General features: G+C 40.1%; 1 protein-coding gene across 1 annotated transcript in view; it reads right to left on the bottom strand.

Annotated features, from left to right (window-relative positions):
- LCLAT1 (lysocardiolipin acyltransferase 1) overlaps positions 1–21,167 on the bottom strand; it is a 90,362-nt gene extending 69,195 nt beyond the window's left edge. The window contains exon 1 of the mRNA XM_081854204.1: positions 20,823–21,167. The gene's annotated coding sequence lies outside the window, so the exon portion shown is untranslated. The remainder of the gene's footprint in view (positions 1–20,822) is intronic.
- Between the last annotated feature and the right edge of the window lie 1,234 nt (positions 21,168–22,401).

Raw genomic sequence — 22,401 nt, 5'->3', positions numbered from 1 at the left:
AAAGTTTCACGTCAAACTTTTTGAAACCTGCTTCTACGGGCAGGTTTCTATATACAAAAGATAAACATAATCTCAATGTTTCCTGTGACATTGATTTCTTATTCCTATTCTTCGCTAGTGCTAGTCTTTGTGATTATCTATTTTCCATTCTTTTAGCTTGAGAATATTCAGATATTTATTTTTACTACTACTATTCATGGAGAAGTATTATTGTGAGTTTGTGGCAAAAATGATTTATTCCCATATTCTAAAGTTCAGTTGAACTAAATCAAAACCTTTATGGTTTCCAAAAAATGCTTTAAAACAAGAACTTGGCCTCTACAGTAAACGAGAATACACGCATGAAGAATTGCATCCCATGAAATACATGAAACAATATGAAATCTATTCCTATCTTCTGGTTAAAAATAAATGTCTTAACTGTTTCTAAAATTAAGAAATGTCCAAGCAGCTGCACAATAGTCAAAATTTGACCTCTATGTTCAAGTGCATTTTCAGCTTCTGAACAAACTTCAGAACCATCGATCCAATTTAGAAGCCTACTTTCAAATCAGCTGCAATCCCCGTCTCTGCCCACCCCCAAACTCAGACCTCACCATCATCAAGGGAATATAAATACACACTTTTCTCCACCAAGTATCGAAAAAACTGAAATAATCATTAGATAGGTTTCTTTATATTTTGCTATGTCATCTTTCAATCCACTCCCCTCAGCAGATGCTGAACCTTTTTACCCTTCTGTACTTCTCTGGATATCTAGAACTAAACCAGCATCTCTTCTCAAACATGAAATGGAAGTCCATCAACCTCACTGAGTAATACCCCTCCCCACCTTCTCACTATATAGAAGGGTCTGGAAACTTCTGTTTCAGTGTATCTGAAGAAGTGTGCATGCACACGAAAGCTCATACCAAGAACTGACTTAGTTGGTCTTTAAGGTGCTACTGGAAGGAATTTGTTTTGTTCAAACATCTCTAGGTACTATTGTTTAAAAAGTACGAACAAACAAAGGAGTATTGTGATATCTTAAAGAGTAGCAAGATTTATTTTGGCATAAATCTATGTTCACTTAATCCCATGATCTTTGTGAACATGACAAATCAGTTCTGAAACTTAAGACAAAAACTGGTTTCATATAGTTAATTGCCTTATTATGCAAGACAATAAAAGATGTGAGACGCATCCTGAATTGAACATTTGGGGTGAAATTTATGCTAGTCACGTGAAATATAGTTTATATTTTCTGACAATCACATTACACCAATTCTTTGTTTTACTTATCTTCTTCCACGTACAGTCATTTCATTACCAGTTTGCTGATCTGTTGGTCCCAACTTATACAGTATCTATTCTGGCATAGACCGTTATTCCTTTTTTTGCCTTCATCACTTCCCATCACAATCCCAGCAGGACTTGGGCAGAATTCTCTCTCCCTTCCATTCAAGCTCTTCAAATATTAAATTGCAGTGACAAAAAGGGAGTGGGTCACTGGATTTATATCATTCATACAGAAGTGTGATGCACATTCTGCTAGATTTAGAATGTGAGTCTCGATTTGTAATCTTGGTTTGGAGGGATAGTCACACGCAGTTTTGCCAGTTTGGATGTCATGGCAAACAGCACTTTGAGAAAATCAGGAAGTGTTTTATTAAGGCACATATAAGAAGGAAGGAGCATCTTGATTTCTGAAAAAAACAAATATGACCTTAAAGCAGCCTTGGTACATACTTCCAACACCCCCAGGCAGTAGCTTAATGTTGATTTTTATGCCGTTAAGCTGGTTCTCTCCTTGTTTTATATATTATGTTTGACAGATTTGACAGATGTTTTAGTGGGTTGTTGTTTTAGGATTATGTTATTTCATTTGTGTTTCTATTAAAAACATTGTTAACTACCTCAGAGGTTGTTTTTTCCCCAAAATATAAGAAAATATTAATTATATTCTCAAATACCAAGGACAGATCAAGAAGGTCATAAGTTTTTTGTAGGGAACAAAATGCCCACATTAAAAGAAGAAAGGAAATCACAGAAAGACAATGAATGGCTCAATATTCCCTCCCTCTTCTCATTTGACCTTACTCTCAATGAACGCAGCGTTAAACCAAAAAGCCATATTGAGAACACCAGGTAAGTTATTTAGAAATGGCTGTAAAAGGGGTGTCAAACAGTGAAACAGCTGCTCCATAAATAGAGTGATGGAAAGAAGCCTCATTTTTATTCTCAGCTGTATTCCTATTCATGAAATCTCACACAATCAGGACTTGAGCAGCAGTAGCAAGAATTGTCCAGAGAGGAATAACTAATCAGCCACAGCTTGTAGCTTTCCCCCCATCAAAACTGTTCCTGTTTGTTAATTACTCTGTGTGTGTGTGTGTGTGTGTGTGTGTGTACGTGTGTGTGAACAATTCCATGTAACTGCTTCACAGCTTTCTAGACACAAACCTGGTCAACTCATTCTTTACATTTCTACCATCTCATGGTGCTCATTTCAACAGCAATAAATGCAATAGCTCTTTGGTCATTTTTGCTCTGAAAAATGGAATGAGTCAAAAAAGAGCAACTATACTACCTCCCAAGGGATTCAGTTTTGTTTTGTTTTTGTTTTTAATTCTGTTGGGATAGTCACAACCACAAACATCTGTAATGGAATGCAAGGCTTATTCGTGAAATTTCCACTGATAATTTTATTTTACAAAGAAGAAATGGATTGTGTCCTCTATTTTGAGAGGGCCTTTTTAAACCTTTCATGCTTCCACACATACACAGGAGCTCCAAACTTTAAGAACCAAACGTGTTTGGCACATAAGACACCAGTGTTAACTGGCCTTTTCCACAGCAAAATTTATGAATCACAGAAAGCATACAGATGCTGGCATTATCAGGGTTCCAGTATTTGCACATAGGCCTCAGGTGCCTTACATGCTTAACTTGGGAAACACTAGTGTAACACTAGTTTACATGCAGCAATCATATTTGCTATGAAAAGAACACAGCTCCTTTTTAAACAGACACAAAAAAACCCTTTTATGCTTTCTAACAATTTAGTTTTTGAATGCAAAAAATGTGAGAAGTTTACTTTAAAAAAATAAGATTTGGGGAGGGGGGTGTTAAAAACCAAAACAACCCTCAGCCATAGTTACTTATTCTGTCTTTTTTTTAAAAAAAATATATGTCTGTTTCCTACAGTGGTTCCCATTAATTCCAGTAGGGACCTCAACTCCTGCTTTATAAATGCATATCGAATGTAAATGCTTGCTCGACAGGTTGCATCCTGGCAACCCTGGTTAGCAGGATGTTATTTTTAAACTATATGGGTATGGTTCTGATCCCTTCACACCTTAAATGGAAACAATAGAAATGTCTATTTCTGCGGCATTAAAAATCAAATCACTTCATATCTCCCTGTCAGCTCCGTCTGTAAAGATCTTGGAGAGGACAACAACAGGGACAATCTGAAGTACCAATTCATTGTGAAAAGCATCTTGTATTTTTAAAACATTCCATAAAGGGTGGGTTAAGAAGCAATTAAAAACCACCATTAAAAACCAGCAACTTTGGACTGAAGAAAAAATAAGCAATAAAGTGTATATAACTATACAGTCTTCTTAAATGGAGTTTGGATAAGGTTTTGTCCTTAACTGGTGTTTAAAATAACCATATTTTTTAACTGAACCATCTTTTTAGCTCAATCCCCAATTAGATTTTTGACATTTTCCTCAATAAAATGTTGAACCAGCAGGTCACTAACATCTTCTATTTCATGAGCATTACATTTGTGACATCACTTGTTCCACTTTCAGTAAAAGTGCATTTATTTAATTTTAGAGAATTTGGAATGTCCAATGCATAGGAAAAACAATGACCTCAGTCCAAAGGCACCTGCAAGAGCTGGGAAAGCTAGCTCATCAAACTTAACTAGGGATTTTTGAGGACTATTACCTCCTATTTACAAGAACTTGGCATAATGGAAAGAAGTCATCATATATCTGCAGTCACTTGTACAGGAAGATCACAAAATTTTGTAAAAGCTGTTCCCCTTAGTAGAGAGCTTAATATAGTTAAATGTTCATATGAGAGCCAAATGGCACATTAAACAGCACAAAATGATCGAATTCTGGATTCTACCACTTCAGATTACAGGGAATGGAATATTTTTGGCTGCTCCATCCCCTGGTGAACTCCAATTACTTCTAAGAGAAAGAGAGTGTCTTTAGCATCTCAAAATATTTCCTAAAAGAAATGGGCAAAACAGTTATTCAACAGCACAGAAAATGGACCAAGAAGAAATTGTTTTAAAACTATGAAAAGGTAAAGTGAGATTAGACATCAGAAAAGAAAACCTCCTAATGGTAAGTGGAAAACACTGATGATGGAAAACATTTGCCTGAGTTTGTAGTATCTTATTTCCTTGACAATTCCTTGAAATGCCAGACAGATGTCAGTCACAGATAACTGTGTACAGGTAAATCATACCCCTCGACCTAATCTCAAAAGTTGTTGAGTGTAGTAGTTTGCTCATTAAGAAGTTGCTGCCACCACAGGAACTTGGAAGGGAACAGTTCCAATATGGGATGAGTGTGCGAGGGAGAAAGTCTAAGAAACCCTCTCATTCTAGGAGCATCAGGCAAGGTTGGGGAAAGACGTGCTCAGGGGCACTTCTGGTATTAGCAGGAAAGGAAAATAAACTTTGCTTCCAGAAGCCAAAAGATGCAGAGGGAGGCTTGGTTACACTTATTTCCTCATTAAAAGGTAAATGTATGAAAGGATCCTTAGTAAACACATTCTGAAGACAGAGAAAAGTTGTTCGTTTTTTACAGAATGGTTGATGGTGGAGGGCAGTAAGGGAATTTTGCTCGGTAAACCCTGGCAATGACTGAGCATACCTTCTCGTCCTTTTGTTATTTTGGTTCATGCTGCTGACATTTTTCAATCTGAACAACAAACGGGGGGGGGGGGGATTACTTGAGGCCCATTTCCCAGGCTGCCTGGACTCAGAAGAGCCGGAAAACTGCCTCAGCAGATAAAAGCATAGATGCTGAAACTCCGAAACAACTTATTTTTAACAGAGAGCATGCATGTAGAGAAGGGAGAAAACGCCTGTAAAATAAATCAAGGCCATGCTTTGCCTCCAACCAGAGTGATAGTCTAGTTATATGCCTAATAAAGGAAATAGTTCTTTTCACATCTCCTGACGTACACCAAACAGTGAGCTGGAAGTGGGATGTTAGAATACTTTGCAGGGCTGAAACCAGAACCTTGCTAGTACAGTCTTATGCTGCCCAGGAAACCAAGTTGGAGCTTAGCCAGTCCTCTTAGTCCTTTCAGTTACCAGCTAGTCAAGCATCAATGGCATCAATGGGCTTTGTACCTCAAAACAAAAGTTCAGCTTAGCTTAGTAGCTAACTGACAGCTAGTGCAGTTATTTCAGCAGTGTAGTGAGGTAACCAAGTTTGCTGATTTCAATGGGATCTAAATGAAACTAATTTAATTTACATCCAGTCTATAGAGTTTTCACTTGCAACAATGATCTTCATGGAATTTACTCATAGGTTGCCTGCTGTGCTTTTAAACCGTACTATGATACACAGAATTACAGGAGCTAAAGCTTCCCCACCATTGACTTTAATGCCAGCTAAAGCTTTGAATGAATGATGTCTGCATGCTACCTTCATACATTTTGATCATCTAGAGTCCTTTAATCTAACACAAGACTCTTAGCCTCCCAACTGATGAAGCATTCCAATCAGATCTGCAACTCAGTTCTGGAAACATTACTTTGAATTCTCATAATGAAAACTTCCTTTAAAATGTTATTGTAATAATTCAACATTGGCTGCAGCTTTCTTGACAGCTTGTATTTCTTTAACAAAACTGTCTCAAATGGATTGTGCACAGCATTCTTTCAAGAATTAATTTCCTTTCAGTGTAAGATGTTAAGGCACTAAAAGTGTGCAGGAATACTAGTCTTGAGGGATACACTAGCTCTAAAATGTTATTTTATAATATCCCACTGACTTTTTTGAAGATATAATGTTGGCTAAAGTTCTATTTTGGGGAAAGAGAAAACTATTTATTTCCTGTAGCAGTTCTAGTGTAAAACTGTATGGAACAAACATCTGATGTTATGTATTTGTATTTCAATATAAAACACGACATTTTAAGTACATAATTGTTAATTCTAAAGAATTAAATGCCAGTCATTACTTTAAAGACAGAATTTCCTGATGTCACTATATTCTGAAGAATTCTGCAGCTGGAACTGCTTGGCAGGTGGTTGGACTCGATGGCCCTTGTGGTCTCTTCCAACTCTATGATTCTATGATTCTATGAAATAGAACAGCACAGTTCAGCCAAACTACATAGCCTGTTTTTTCCTGCCTTTGCTTCCCATGTGCTCTTAAAATACCTAGTTTGGGGCATCTAGAGGTCTTATAATAACCTCATGAAGCAGAGTCCCATAAAAGGTCAACTAAGAAGGCAGATCAAACTGGTTAAGTATGTGTGCAGGTATGCACTCAATCACACAACACACTCTACAAGCGGGGAGGATGAAATCCTGCACAGGTTTACTCAAAAGTCCAAATGAAGTCAATACAGTTTACTCCCAGGTAAGTGGGCAAAAGACTGCGGTCTAAGAGTTTGTCCTGCACCTGTGTACACAATCTGCACGCCAGGATGTGAATGAACTAGCTCTCATTTTAGCTATTACAGGGGACAATTTGCTCTACTAACATGAAAAAAGGTAATTACTACTTTGAAAATTCTCCACCTGGTGCTGCATCCATTCATTATGTTGCTAATTGCTTTTTTTTTTTAATGTATTTTAAGACATGGAAAATTTTCCATGAAAATAACAGCAGGGAGAATTTTTCCACCCCACCTCGCTGATTAGGAAAAAATGAATAGAAAGGACTGTTCAAGAGCCAGGCATATTTTACATCAGTTAGGCTACTTTTCCCCTTATGCACTCAAAGCAGAATTCTTTCCTCTGATTTAGAGATGAACTCAGGCTCCTTTGATGTGTTTGAACAGGTAAAACAAGTGGGGTCTGCAACAAAATGTTGCAGTAGGGAGTGCTTCTGTGTATAGGTTACTTCTCTCCCCCACCCTAGCTTTCCTCCCCACCACCCCATTCCTCCCAAACAGTCAGCATTGTCAATGAGCATGCTGAATGGGGCACTTAGGACTTCGTCTCTTGCCACTAAAAGTGCACCCTCCCCCCCCCCATAAAAGGGTTGGGGTGGTTGGTACTTCTGAGCATGCTAATACCTCCCCCCTTGGGCAGTGACATTTGGTGAGTCAAGTTTTCTATTAGTATATTTGACAGTTATTTAACATTCTACAGTACTGATAAGTACTTGCTATTTTATGAACCATGACAACAAACTGCTAACATGACAAAAAGACTAATGAATGAGCACACATCCATTTCATTAACAGGTTGATGTCTTCATTCAATCTCATTTCTGCTTTGGCCCAAGTTTATATACATTTAATAAGAGTCAACCCTTGGAACAAAACAAGAATTTGTACTCAGCACAGGTTCTGTGTTGAGCCACCCTGCAGTGTTAAATGAAGGAATGAACAATTTTCATATGACAGAGCTCCATGCCTACCATTAATGCAGTTGTACGTTGTGAGAGATTGCTTCTAGTAGCTTGAGTTCCTACTTAAACAGGTATTTCTAAGGTTAAGCTCTGGGACCTGAAACCCAAGATATAACCACTGATGTGGGATAACAAAATTATAAATTGAAATGTCCATTCTGGCATGAAAATGTTGCCAGATATAAACATTGGAAACAGTGGATACTTGTCAAGTTTTCTTTGAAACTTTTATTCGAAGACAAATAAATTTAAACCTTATGTTCTCAACAGCTCAACACTCTGTTCTCTGAAAATCAAGTTTTTGTGAGAAAGCCATCCTCTTGTCACTTGCAATCATTAGAAATATTTTTTTAAGAAACTTATTGCAACTCACAAAGAGTTCTTTCCAAGATAACATAGTGTAAAACTGAAGTGCTTTTCTAGAGATAGCAAGTTGAAACAGTAGGCCCAATGCCATGAAAAATTCAGCATAGGAACAATTACATCCCCAGGAAAAATAGGATCCTCAGTGAGTGAACAATTTGGAATGTGGTTACCTCACTGGCCTATTGAAGAATGCCCTTGATGGAACTAGTAGTGCGGCAACGCTGCCTCCTCAGAGGCCTGGTCTATTGCAAGGCTTTTAAAAGAAGCTTTATAAATTTGTATTTATACACAATAATTCATTTGTAGCTGAATGTACTACTAAAGAATGGCAGCACCTTTTAAGCCCTTTTTAAAAAGCTGTAAGTTGCAATCCCTGACAGAAACAAAATGATTTCCTCTACCGCTCACAAGTCTCCCCATTCTAGGTGGACAGGCAGACATACTACATTTGGACCACCAACTGGAAAAAGGTTGATATCTTGATAAGCCACTGAAATATTGTTTCTAGAGCTGCATAGTATCGAAAATTCATGTATGGACATCATTCGACTTACACGCGATCAAGACATGTGTAACCACATAAATGTGCAGTGGTGGACAATCAATCTAACAATTTACATCAATTCAAAGCTGGAGGCAGTGGAAGACAGGAGTGCCGGGCGTGCTCTGGTCCATGGGGTAACAAAGAGTCATAGAATCATAGAATCATAGAGTTGGAAGAGACCACAAGGGCCATCGAGTCCAACCCCCTGCCAAGCAGGAAACACCATCAGAGCACTCCTGACATATGGTTGTCAAGCCTCTGCTTAAAGAGTCGGACACAACTAAACAACTGCTTAAAGAGTCGGACACAACTAAACAACAACGTAAGCTGGAAATGATAGGAGAGAGCTGGAAAGTCCTCATAGCAGGTGAGGAGATCCTCCCCAGAGCCCAAAGATGTTTTAAAGGCTTTTTTTAAAAAAGGAAGGAAAGGAGGGAGGGAGGGAGGGAGGAACTTATGGGCTCCAAAATGGCGCGAGTGAGCTCTCAATGCTGCTGTTGCACTGCCCTGCTCAACAGCTGTCGGGCAGGAAGCTGTACTGCTGCAGGCTCAAACACATTGTTCTCTGCCCTTTCTGGCAATCTGTAGGCAAAGGTACAGTATGGGTTGCTTTTTGTTATGTAGCATTCCAAATAGCTCTGAACTTTTTTGCTGTAAAAGAAGAAGAAATCATCCTAGTTACCCGCTCTCACAAGGCTCCCCACTTACATGCATTTCACTTACTGTATGTGCACATGGGCGCAGAACATAATCCACACATAAGTGGGGAGTCACCTGTATTTGAAATCTTTCAAGTATATTAACACTGCATCTGCTTCATTTCTTTTACTTTTAGGCAGCGGATACACAAATATTTATCGGCATAAAAGAGTAATAGCAGTAAGAGGGAGACCTCACGACAGCTTCTCATTTTCTATACTCAAGAAGGCAAACAGATGATCGCCAAACAAACCCAATGTATCTCTTGACATTTCAAAGGGGAGAGTAGTGAAGTCTAGAGCCATTTTAAATGAGCAACTATATGGCATGATGATGTCGGGTTGAGTTACAGAGAAGAGAGAATACCAAGCTTCTTCATTCTCAACAAGAAGAGAGGAAAGTAGAAAGAAATACTTGCTACAACACCACCACATTTTTAAAAATGCCTCTGCAACCTGCCAGTGCTCTCAACCACTAGCGCACAGATCTCATTCATTTCTTTAAAAAATGATACACAGTATTGTAAATGGCAGTCTTCCTGTAACATGTTTATTGCAGCATGAGAGAGCAACTGCTTTCCTGTCCAGCTGTCCTGCAAAAGGCAGATATTTCTCTGATATTTTAGTAAATTCCAGTGCTGCAGCAGGCAAATGAGCAGAGCATGTAGTAGGAGAGGTAATCTTTTAAAGAAAGGAACTGGGGAACATTGAAGAATAGAAGCTCTGCAAGCTTAGGAGTTTTCCCTCCACTTTTACAAACTAATTTTTGTGAGCAAGGGTTTACAAAGAGGCAAGTTAAGGCCCAACTCCATAACTTTTCCACATTTGGAGGTTTTATACCAGAAAATGTAAGATGTTGTATACTTCTGAGCTTTTATTAGATTTATTGCAAAAAAAAAAATATGAAAAAGGCAAAACTGCCAAGTTACAAAATTAATGACAGCTTAAAAATTTGAGGGTGGGGATGAAATCCACTCAGGCAATAATCTTCTCTCCTCTCCTTCCTCCACCTGCAGCCCCCTGAACGCTTCCAAAATGTGTTCCAGAGGGTTGGAGAGCCGTCTGGAAGAAATTTTGGGGCATGTAGGGGAAAGGAAGGAAGGAAGAAGCAGTCAGACTGCACAAGCAAGAAGTCCATTCTGCTCGCAGATGGACTCTATTGGAGATCACCCAAGAATTTCAGTTGTTCAATGACCAAGATAAAACCCTGAAACAGCACTGCTATTCAAGAAGAAAAAAGAAAAGGGGGTAGGCTACCAAGGCCAACCACAATTTTCTGAAACCCTGTTTTTTGAGTGCTTGTTAAACTATAAATTTCAGTACAATCTGAAGATTCAATTATACAAACCATTGCAGGATTAAGACAGTATTTTATTTCAGAAATGCATTCGGGAAGGGTCATAACTGGGTGGAATGCTTTGCACACAGAAGGTTCCATTTCCAATCCCTGACTTCTCCAAGGAAGGCTGGGAAAGATTCCTGCCTGCAAACCCTGGAGAGTAGCTGCCAGTCAGTGCAGACAGTGCTGAGTTAGAGGACTAAATAGTCTAACTTGGCATGAGGCAGCTTCCTATGGTCATATTACATATGTTACATATATTTTGCATTTTAAGTGTTTTAACTGAAGCACTTCATATTTCAAACTAGAGCTTAATGGAGTATTTTGTACTTTTTATTTGAATCAGTCAAAGGCATACTGTTTTGCCAAGATGTGGTTGTTTCCATAATATCAAGATATTCATCTGAAATTGCAGAGCTCATTACTAGCTGAACAAAGCCCTTACCACATAGTAACATATGCAAAATGGACTGGAACATATTCCCAAACAAGTGCCAGAACCAGTGTTACAGGAATCAAGCAGTGGTGCCAATCCCAAGCATAAGACTGAACAATCCTGTGACCACCAAGGGCTAGGTCTAGATTCATGCATGAGCTAAAGGAGATCTGTGTTTAAGCTATTCACATGCTAGCTTTGGGTGCTGGGTCAATACAACAATAGATGCAAATCTTTTTTTGTTTGTTTTCTACAGTCAACAATCTGTACTGACAAATGATTCCATGGCATGAGCAATGCTTTAAAAGCATTTAATGCGATCTGGGAGCCAAACCAATTTTCTTTTGCTAATCCAGTGGTTCTCAATCTTTTTTCGTCTGGGTCACACTTTCAGAATAAAAATTTGCTTGTGCCATACCAAATTTTTAATTAAGAAACACATTGAAAACAAAAAGAAACAATTTCTAGCGCTACTTAATTTATAAAATAGAACACAACTACTTTATAACATGATCATGGGACATCCAGAAAGTATTAAGCAATGCAGCTACATAAGAACATGAATCATTCCCAAAATAGAATTATAAACGAGCCTCTTACATACGTACCTTAAATATATATATACAAACTCAATAAGATGTGTGAACTTGCTTTTGCTGGGTTATCTCATTTATATTAAGTCTAACTAGAGACAAACAACTCAAATATCAACACAAAAAAGCCTTGCTCTTGCTCTTATTTTGAAAAGCTATCTGCCAATATTCTGCAGGTAATTTTATTTTGATACTATATTACACTGAAATGTGCTAATCAACAATGCAAAAGCCGTGGGAGACCCGTGGGAGACCCTAAGAATGAATTTGTTACATCATGTTCGGATTGTCCTTCAATAAATTTGAAAAGTACACCAACAATAAGATCCAACTTAACAAAAATGAATGCAAAGCCTTCATGTGGAAGAACATCCACAAGTGCACAATTTGCTTTGTAGAACACCAAACAGTGGGCAGCTATTATTTCAAATAAGCAAGTTGGAGCCTCCAGAATGCCCGCAGCATCTGTTATTCCACAGTACATTCTATTTTGGTTCCAATCTTTCATTTATTTTTATGATTTGAAGTGTGTTGCTTGCAGCTGGGCTTCTGTGGTGGCTTCTAAATGTATTACACTTTGTTTGTGTAGTACATGCTTTCAAACAGGACTTTAAACCACTTTTTCAATTATGGCTTTTCCCAAGAATGTAGATGGCTTATGTGCTGCAAAGGAGATGCCTCAAGTAATATATACCTAATAGATCAGGCATAGGCAAACTGCGGCCCTCCAGATGTTTGGGACTACAATTCCCATCATCCCTGACCACTGGTCCTGTTAGCTAGGGATGATGGGAATTGTAGTCCCAAACATCTGGAGGGCCGCAGTTTGCCTATGCCTGTATTAGATTAATCTCACACATTAACTGAAGTACTGTGTCCAGTTCTGGGACCCTAATTTAAGAAGGATATTGACAAGCTGGAATGTATGCAGAGGAGGGCAACCAAGATGATCAGGCATCTGGAAACCAAGAGTTACAAGGAACGGTTCAGGGAGTTGGGTATGTTTAGCCTGGAGAAGAGGAGACTAGAGGAGATAGGATAGCCATATTCAAATATCTAAAGGGCTGTCATGGAAGATGGAGCAAGTCTGTTTTCTCCTGCTCCAGAAGGTAGAACCTGGACCAATAGATTCAAGTTACAAGAAAGGAGATTCTGACTAAACTTCAGGAAGAACTAGATGATGCTAAGATCGGTCTGACAGTGGAAGGGACTCTCTCAGAAGGTAGTGGACTCTCCTTTATTAGATGTTTTTAAGCAGAGGTTGCATGGCTATCTGTCATGGATGCTTTAGTTGAGATTCCTGCATTGCAGAGGGCTCATTAGATGATTATTGGAGGCCCTTCCAACTCTATTATCAGTATAGCTTTTGGGTATGCTGCTTTTCATTATTAAACTAATTTTCAAACATTCAAAATGAAAAATTCAAGAATGTACCAAATTACAACCAAAACCCACACCCTAAAAATGAAACAAATTATTGGCATTTAAGGCACCATGCAAAAAAACATTTTCCATGCACATTATCATATTTCACAGTCATTTATTTTCCATAATCACATTATAGTCAACAAGGTCAGGAACTCCTCAGATAGGTGCACAGAGCAAAATTCAGGAGATCAGAAGGAAATGCGTTTCAATGGAAAATAGGATTCAAGATCCGGACATAATGTGTGGGTGAGAAGCCATAGCCCTGAAAGGCATCTTACTTTATTTGTTCAGTGTATTTATATTTCTCAACTGAGCATTTTGTTACAGTGAATGGAATGGAACTATTCTTGCCCTTCACAAACAAAGGGTTCTTTACATTCACAGAGCAAAGTAGGATCCAGTGAAGGCTTCCCACTGAGGGGAGTGGGTTGGCAATTTTTGTCAATTCCTCTTTCCCCCCGCAGCCCCCAGCACCACAACCCATGCTGTCTGAGAGTCCTTCAGTACCACAGAACAGCCCTGCAGGACAAAGGAGAAACTGGTGAAAACTTCTGGGCTGCCCCTTTCCTGCAGTACACTCTGAACACCATTAAGAGCAACTCTGGATCTAGCCCAATATATGCACAAACACATTGCAAATATACACATACACCAAAATCCAAACAATTATCTCTATGCAAGGGGTCTGTTGGATTTTTCCCTGTGCACAGCACAAAATGCTATAGAAATCTATCTGGGGGTTGGCATTTGAGAAGAAAAAAACATTAAGCTCCCTTGGGTCCAACAAAGCTCTCTGGATTGTGCCTTACTGTTTTGGACGATTTTCTTCCACATCTTTCCCAAATTCCTACCTTCAATTTATTATTGCAGAACATTTTCTATTTTCTAGGAAGTGTCACCATCTCTTAGCCTAACCCACCTCACAGGTTGTTATGAGGATGAAATGGGGTGGAGAAAGATGGGTACCACCTTGAGATCCTTGGAAGATAAAGGTTGTATATACTGTGGAACCTCTAGTCACGACCACAATCCATTCGGGAGGCCCGTCCTTATGGCGAAACGGGTCACTGGGAGAGGCTATTCTGCACAGGCGCGAACGGCAAACGCCGCTCCTACTCATGCGCAAACAGTGATCGCCACTCCTGCACATGCGTGAACAGCAGCAAACCCACCGGTTACTTCCGGGTTTGCCGTGGTCACAATTTGGAACGTCCGCGAGTGGAGGCGGTTGTAAGTAGAGGTTCTACTGTAAATGCAATGAATGAATGAATGATTCCAATGCTGTTTTTCTAGAAAAAGAGGTGTTGGAACTGACCACGAACGCCTCCCTTGTTCTCTTAGAATGGCAATGGCACCCACCTGAGAAGTGCTGGAACTGAATTCCGGCGACTTCTGGCTGAAAAAAAAGCTCTGAATAAAACCTCTCCAAACATGAGAACCATCCACCCACACTGTTTCTGTATCATTGGGATTGAGTTTCTTTACTGCTTTCTTCCACACATGGAGATGCGCAAGATTCTGTTGGCAGTGCATGTTCCTGAAACTCATCTGAACATGTTTAAAAAAAGTTTTCCTACAAATTTACATCTATTTATAAAATGAATGGAAAATGTCACCACAGAAACGGTCTACTTTAGAAAAACAAGTACATGTCTTCCAAAATGCTGCCCTCCATTTAGATGCCTGTTTCTTCAAATACTGTAATTATGAGAAACCAAAATTGATTTCTAAATACTTCAAGATGAAACTGGCACTGATATGCAATTATCTTTTTCAGTTCTACATTGCTTGTACATAGAATGGATCCTTTCCATGAATTATTTTAGACTGCAATTCTTGACTGATATAAATATCCTACAGAAATCATCCCAAGATATAAGGATCTAAGTAGAATGAATAATCTAACAAGCTTTACACATATATAACACTGGTGCTGAAAAATCTATACTGGCTGTCTGTTCGCTACCAAGGCAAATTCAAGGTTTGGTTGTTGACATTTAAAGTCTTAACCAGTGGCAGACTTTGGGGTCTCAAATTTCAGTGGCGCCCTGTGTGACGCCAAAATTGGGGGGCAGGGCTGCCTCTCACCTTCCATTCTACATCATTGTTGCAGCGTCCCCTGCAGCACCCCCAAGGCTCTGCACCCAGTGCAACTAAACCTAAATCTGCCTCTGCTTTAACAACTTGGAAACAGGACATCCTAGGTGCAGACCAGCCAATCAATTCCATGATCAGTCAACTGCCACTTGGTGACAACACAGAAGCAAGCCTTCTCAGTGATCACACCCACCCTCAAAAATGCCCTCCCTCGGGGAATTCTTGAGCCAGGCGCCTCTTAAAAACTTTTTTATCCAAGCTCTACTGGATTTGGGAACTTTAATTTTCTTTTCAACACTATTTGGTTTTGTATGTGGTATACAGTTGTGTTTTGTTTTTAATCTCATTTTAACTAGTTTTTATGTTATGCAATGTTATACTTTACAATATTACCCCATGTTGTATTTCAATTGGGCTGTTTCCAACTAAATTCCATGCAGAGTAGAGCACTGAAATTAATGGACCTAAGTTAGTCTTGTCAATTAATTTCAATGGGTCTACTTCCATTGGGACTAACCCATTTTTATGTCAACTTGTTTTTATTATTGCTTGTTAGCCGCCCTGAGCCTGGCCTTGGCTGGGGAGGGTGGGGTATAAATAAAATTTATTATTTATTATTATTATTATAAACTGTTTAAAATATTATTCTATTAAGTAATATAAAGATGTTATAAACAAACAACTTTGTAAAGAAAATATGTTCAATGTGCAAATTATTTTGTGCCTTATAACCATAAAAAAACTTTTTTAAAAAGCTTTGCAAAGTTTCCAGTTTTATGACAGAGACCTGCTTCAGACACTCACTTAAGCCACAGTTTTTAGGTGATCACAAGCAAGGCATTCCATGCTTTCATGATTTCACTTTCCCAGCCTCATCTGCCATGTGCAAGAGGAGAAGTGAAAGCTTTCCTTTTTAATTACGAAGAAACCACAGTTCCATGTCATGTACAAATGCAGAGGACAAACCAGGATCTCAAGCCAGTTTTTTTTTTTAAAAAAAAGAAAAGAAAAAAAGGTTGTTTGCAATGGGAACTGTGGTTGGTTCTTAGGCCCCAGCTTGCCTCATCCCTAAACACCAGCCATATGGGTTGGGGCTGATAGGAGTTGAGCCCAGCATCTGGAGGGTCACAGCTTAGCCACCTGTGTTCTAAAGTGAACACAGATTCAACTTCTCATATGTGTGAAGAAGATGGAAGCACATGTGTCCATGTGTTGCCATCACTCACTGTCATTGATTTAAGTCAAAGAGTAATAGGTTTATATCAATCTAAAGATATGCACTTAAGTCCAGTTATTTAAACAGCATATGCAACTCCATACTATGTTACAACTTGTATCTTTTGGACTTCTCAAATCATACACACTAAACCCTACAAGCAAGTTAGTACTATTTTTCTAGATATGAATCACATGATTACATGAAGTATAACATCCGTAACAGAGGAATTAGAGAGTAACCTGAAAAGACACAAAACTATAAATGCACTCATCCCATAACTACATCTGCATTACCTTCTTACATTAATACAGTGGCCCCTCTGGATACGAATTTAATTTGTTCCGGGGGTCCATGTGCACCCCAAAAATTTCTAAGAAGAGGTGCTGCTTCTGCGCATGCGCACACGGTGAAACTACATTACCCAAAGGTAACATAACCTGAGGGTCCACTGTATGTTAGCAGCAACACTTTGAAAACAATGCTACAAAAGAGTTACAATGAAGCAATGTGAAACAGCCATTTTTTATTATTATTATTAAGGGTTTTCTTGTTTTACAGTGTAAGTGTAATGCCTCGTGTATTTTTTTTCCCCCGTGTAACATTTTTACAAATCCATTTCATTTGTTGAGGCATTAGGGGGAGAAGAAAAAAGAAAAGAAAAAAAAAAGAAGAAAGGAGGGTGGAAGGAGGGGAGATGGATGGGGGTGGGGTGGGGTAGCGGTGTTTCTATTATGTTTAATGTATGTAGAGTTTGGTGTCAGCGTTGCTTGTGTTGTTCACTTGTGTTCCTTTGGTGGTGAGAGAGGTTGGGGTTGGCCTAGGATGTGATTGTTTGTTTGTGATTGGCTGTGGTGATCTTTGTTTTCGTGTGTGAGTGAGGTGGGTGGGTGTTTTGGATCAAGTTAGCCATATTGATTTGTATGCTGTTGGTGGATTATTGTCATTGTCCTGTTGGGCTGTGTATGTGATAAAGGGGAGCCATACCGGGGTGAAGGTGTCTTCTTCTGTTTGTCCCCGTGTCAGTTTCAGTTTGTTAGTTAATTTTTCTAGTAGGGCTGTTTCCCATACTATTTGGTACCATTGGTCCATGCTTACTCCTGACAGGTCTCTCCAGTGTCTGGTTATGGTGTTTCTGGCTGCTGGGATTTGCTCCAAAATCCCGCAAATCCCCTAGATGCAATCAAAAAACAATGGGAGAATGACATAGGCTATGAGATTAACCCCACTCAATGGACCAGAATGTGGTCTAAACCCCCCTTTAAATCCATATCAAGGAAAAGAAAAGAACTCACACTGAAACTCACCTACAGGTGGTACCTAACACCAAGGAAACTAGCGCTAATACACCCAGGAACCTCACCAAAATGCTGGAGAGGGTGCACCTCCACAGGCACATACCTCCACATGTGGTGGGAGTGTCCCAAAATCCAACTATTCTGGACAACAGCCATACAAGAAATATGTAAAATAACAAAGCAAGTATTAGACTTCACCCCAGAATTGGCCCTACTAAACATCTTCCAAGACAACAATGCCCATTTACTGAAACAGCCATTTTAAACAGCAACTGACAGCTATAATCAAACCCAACTGAAAAGCTTGACAAGAAAAAGACAAGACTGAGACACGCATGTTTTGGGGAAATGCATAACTCAGATAAGAAATCTTATTTGAAACACCATTCCCCTAAGAAAGAATGTGTGCTTAGATCCTTAAAGACTAGTGTCAGAGCTGAAACAAACAAACCTATAAGCCTGGTCTCTCAAGCTTCTAAAACTGATGCTTTGTATCAGCTCATGCTTTGTATACAGGTCTCTGTTCCAAACCTCAAGGCCTCTAGTTTAAAAGGATTAGGTACTAAGTGGAAGTCCATACCAAGCTAGATGGACAAATGAGGTAGCTTAATTTTCCCTCATCACTCCTGTACAAAATTGGTACCTAAAGATGTGGTGCCGACATCTAGGTATTTAAAAATAAAACCTATAGTTCAAGCCTCACTCACTCTCACCTCAGGTCTCTCAGCTTCCAGCCTCATCAGTCGGTGCAGACCTAGTCCACAAGGATGCAGAAGACCACAAGGACACCCACAAATCCACAAGCGCTAGAAGTCCAAAGGCAAATGGGGCTTGCCATGACATGTATCAACTTCTAGATGTCAATGAGGGCACCACCGGGAGGGTGACCATTATTAATCCAATACTTCCAAGCCCAAATTCTGGGGTAGCCATGATGAACTAAGATGGATGGAAGCAGTGGAAAAGTAAATCTGTGTGTAACCTCTCCCAATGTAATAAAAAAAAAACCTGCCTTTGGGAGAGACCTTGACACGTGGACTGCTAATGAACAAAGAAGAATAGCATAGTTGAGTTAATAAGAACGTCTTGTTAACCAATAGACAGAAATTGGCTCTTGAGCAGCATGTGAAGCCATACTAATAAGCCTAAGGAAATATGTAGAAGTGGTTTGTTTATAATCTAATGTTGAAATGGAATAGCAAAATAACAAACTGGGATTCGTCTGACAGCTCAGCTCCAGCCTGTGAAGTCTCGTGATCTCAGTACTTTATCTCGGTCTCAGTACTGTGATGCATCAGAATCACAAGCACTTGCTGGCACACAAACTCTCAAGCACCGCCTTTGCCAACCTGGTGCCCTATAGATGTTTTCAAGTACAATTCACATCAAGCATAGCATCTAGGATTGATGGGCTGTAGTACAACACACCTGGAAGGCACCAGATTAGCAAAGGCTGTTCCAGCAAAACAAGATCAAGGTAAGAACATTCCATGCCACTGGATATGAATCTAGCAAGCTTTAGATAATAATATGAAACACATTAACAATGACCAATACATAATTGCTTTATGCACTCTTTCAAATGAATCACAATCAGATTTTGAATTAGACAAATTTTAAACAAATTTAACAAGTTTTAAATATTTAAAAGTGAAAAAGCCAATATCAAGCTCTATTTTGACTATGTCCTTACAAAAACATTAAATCGTATGTTCAACAGAACAGACTTTGCACATTGACAAAATTCTCTCTTTGAAATCATACAGGTTTACAACTGACTTTTAGAAGACACCTGAAGGCAGCCCCGGATAGGGAAGTTCTTAGTGTTTCATGCTTTCCTTTGACACTGTAATCATATCTGTGCTTAAGTAAGATTGGTAGCTATGGGCATTGCTGAAGAAGTAAGCCTAAATAGAGTAAGTGTAGCCTAACAGTTAAGAACCTGGGGTTTGAACCCCCATTCAGCCATGAAGCTCATTTGATGACCTTGGGTTAGTCAGTCTTGCAGTCTAACATGCCACACAGTACGTCAGTAAGTGTAAAATGAGGAGGAGAACCATATATCCCATCTTGAACTCTTTGAAGGGAGTGAGGGATATACATTAGTATTCAAGACATTAAGCAGGAAAGTTCCTTTTACCTAATTATACACTGCTAGCAACAATTCTTACATACTTGCTCGAGTAAGAACTCAGTAGAACTTATTTCTGAATACACATCTTCTTTATAACCTGCAACTTAGAAGAAAAAGCATCCAAATGTATACACTGATCAGTAAGAGCTTGAGTTTACAAGACAGTAACTACACAGGTGTACATGGGGGAGCGAGTGCTACTTTAGCACATCAGCAGAAATATACAGCAGGGTTGGAGAACCTGTGGGTCTCCAGATGTTGTTGTGCTAAAATTCACATCATCCCTGACCATTGGAGCAGCCTAGCTGAGGCTGATGGGAGTTGGTCCAAAAACATCTGAAATACTAGTTTCCTCAGAATCAACAGTCTACTTTATCCAGCAAAAGCAGTGTCATAACTGAGCTGAACAATGTTAGTAAGGAAACTGAGGCAGGTGACAGTTAATTAAAGAATGCTATATTATGTACAACATGAGTCTCAGTGCATACAAAATGAGGCACCCCTCCCAACTTTCTTAATAATTAAAGCACCCCATTGTAACCTGGAATTGAAAGACAAGGACTCGAAACTAGCACATATTTTAATCCCACCTATATTCGTCGCCAGCCTTCCTCCAAAGATCTCAAGCTGGCGTTTCCGTTTCACAACCACACTGAGAAACAGACTGGGCTGCAAGAAGACAATTGCGGCCAAGCTACCCCAGGAAGTCATAGCTGGCCAGGGGGTTGAATTGGATTTCCCTTGCCACAATCCACCACTATGCCGACACGTCAGCATGCAAGTCAACGTCACTTTCTGAAAGGTGTGAGGAAAGGAAAACACGTCACACGTGCGCAACACCCAGCTGTCAAGAGAGCAAAAGGAAGAAAAGCCTGTTTAAAGAGATGGAACCGAAGCAGGAAAGTGACGAAGGCCGTTTTGTACCGGGGGAGGGGAGGGGAGGGGGATAAATTTAGAGCGCGCACTGGCGCCTCCACCAACCCCACTTCACCCGGAGACGACCCGCCCCCGTCCGCAGGGTGAGCCGTTGCCCAGCCCTCTCCGCCTCCAGCCTCACTCCCCTCACCTGATGCGCGGACCCAGAAGCGTCGCTGGAGGAGGAGGCGGCCTCGGCCCTCGCGGCTCCTTCACGACGCTCCGAAGCGTCACCAGCAACGGGCGCCTCAGCCCCGGCTCAGGCTGCCGAAGACCCCCATCAGCGCGTCCCAGCCGCTAAGATGCAAAGGCAAATCCCTCGCCGCCGCCATCTTCCCCCCGCCGCCACCTTCGACCTTCGAACTCTTCCCCCCCCCTCGGGTCACTTCCGGTCCGCTGTCGCCTGAGCTTCGGTTGCCAAGGTGATCTCCGCGCTCTCTCGCGCGGGGAATCGGATTCTCTTAAAGAGATAGCGCCCATTTTGAGCAACGCCTGCCTTCTGTGTAAAAGGACAAGGGACCAACCTTCTATCTTTTTCCTTCCCTGAAGCTCGAGCCACCCAACTATGGCACTCTGTTGTTGTTATTAAGAACAAGGATTTCTCCCGTGCCGTGAAATTACCTTTTAATGTTGTGGCTTTATATGCCCTGAAGCACACCCACCCACCTCAATGCAGTATAATTAAAATTACCACCACACACACAAAAAATACTACCTATTTTCATAGCTGTCGACTTTTCCCTTTTCTTGCGAGGAATCCTATTCGGAATAAGGAAATTTCCCTTAAAAAAGGGAAAACGTTGACAGCTATGCCTATTTTTAACACTTAAGTGTTAAGCTAGCAAAGCTTGGAGTGTTAATTCCTGTTGTAAATGGTCACTGCGCTTATCTCGCAACACATTTGCGATTTCCATTGAAAGGTCAGGCAGGCTTCATGTACTTAAGGCAATTCGTGATCTTTAACCTCCACTGGTGCGTTTACATGTGTGTGCACGTGGGGATGTTTGCAAACTAGGGGTAGCATCTCATGTATCTGAAAGGTGCAATAATCCATTAGATTTTAAGGAGTTCTAAAACTACACACACCAAAAAAAAATTTGGTAAAAAAAAATTAGCTTGCCCCATAACGTTTAGACAAGTGTCCAAATTCTATGAAGGGCTTCATCAGGATCCTCCACCATTTGTCATCTACAGCAGTCACTGGAAAGAGATGGGACTCCAGGGCCTTCTCCATCAGTTCTACGGAAATATCAGTAACTTTAAGCTCCTCTGGTTTTTGAAATGTTTTCATTCCAGCTGGTCATTTTCAAGAACTCCAGAGTTGCCAGTGTAATAATGTAGGGGCATTTGTTTCCTGGAAACACTGGGATGAGAGAGATCAGAGATGATCCCTGGAGAATGGTGTGAGGGGATGCATGAATGTCTGGAGAAGCTCCAGCACAAAAATAGTTGTTGTTTTAACTGGGGTTGTTTTTTTTTTAAAAAAAAAATTAAATAAAAACACTTTCAACAACTTTATCAAGTCTCCTCTTACATTTTTCCAAATGAAAAAGGCCCAGATTTTGTATCTTGCCTTTGGATAGACATCTGCGAACGCTGTCCAGCTTGCAACATGTTGGAAATCCTGGAAGCCAGGACCCAAGTTTGGGGCAAGTACTCTTGGGTGAGACAACCCCAGCGGAGAGTAAACATGCCCCCATATTGTTTAGAGCACTTGCCTATCTCCCTAG

Source organism: Podarcis erhardii, assembly GCF_964252035.2.
Source record: "Podarcis erhardii genome assembly, chromosome: 3".
Classification (NCBI taxonomy): Eukaryota; Metazoa; Chordata; class Lepidosauria; order Squamata; family Lacertidae; genus Podarcis; species Podarcis erhardii.
Note: the sequence above shows the minus strand (reverse complement) of the source record. Positions and strands in the feature narration are given on the sequence as shown.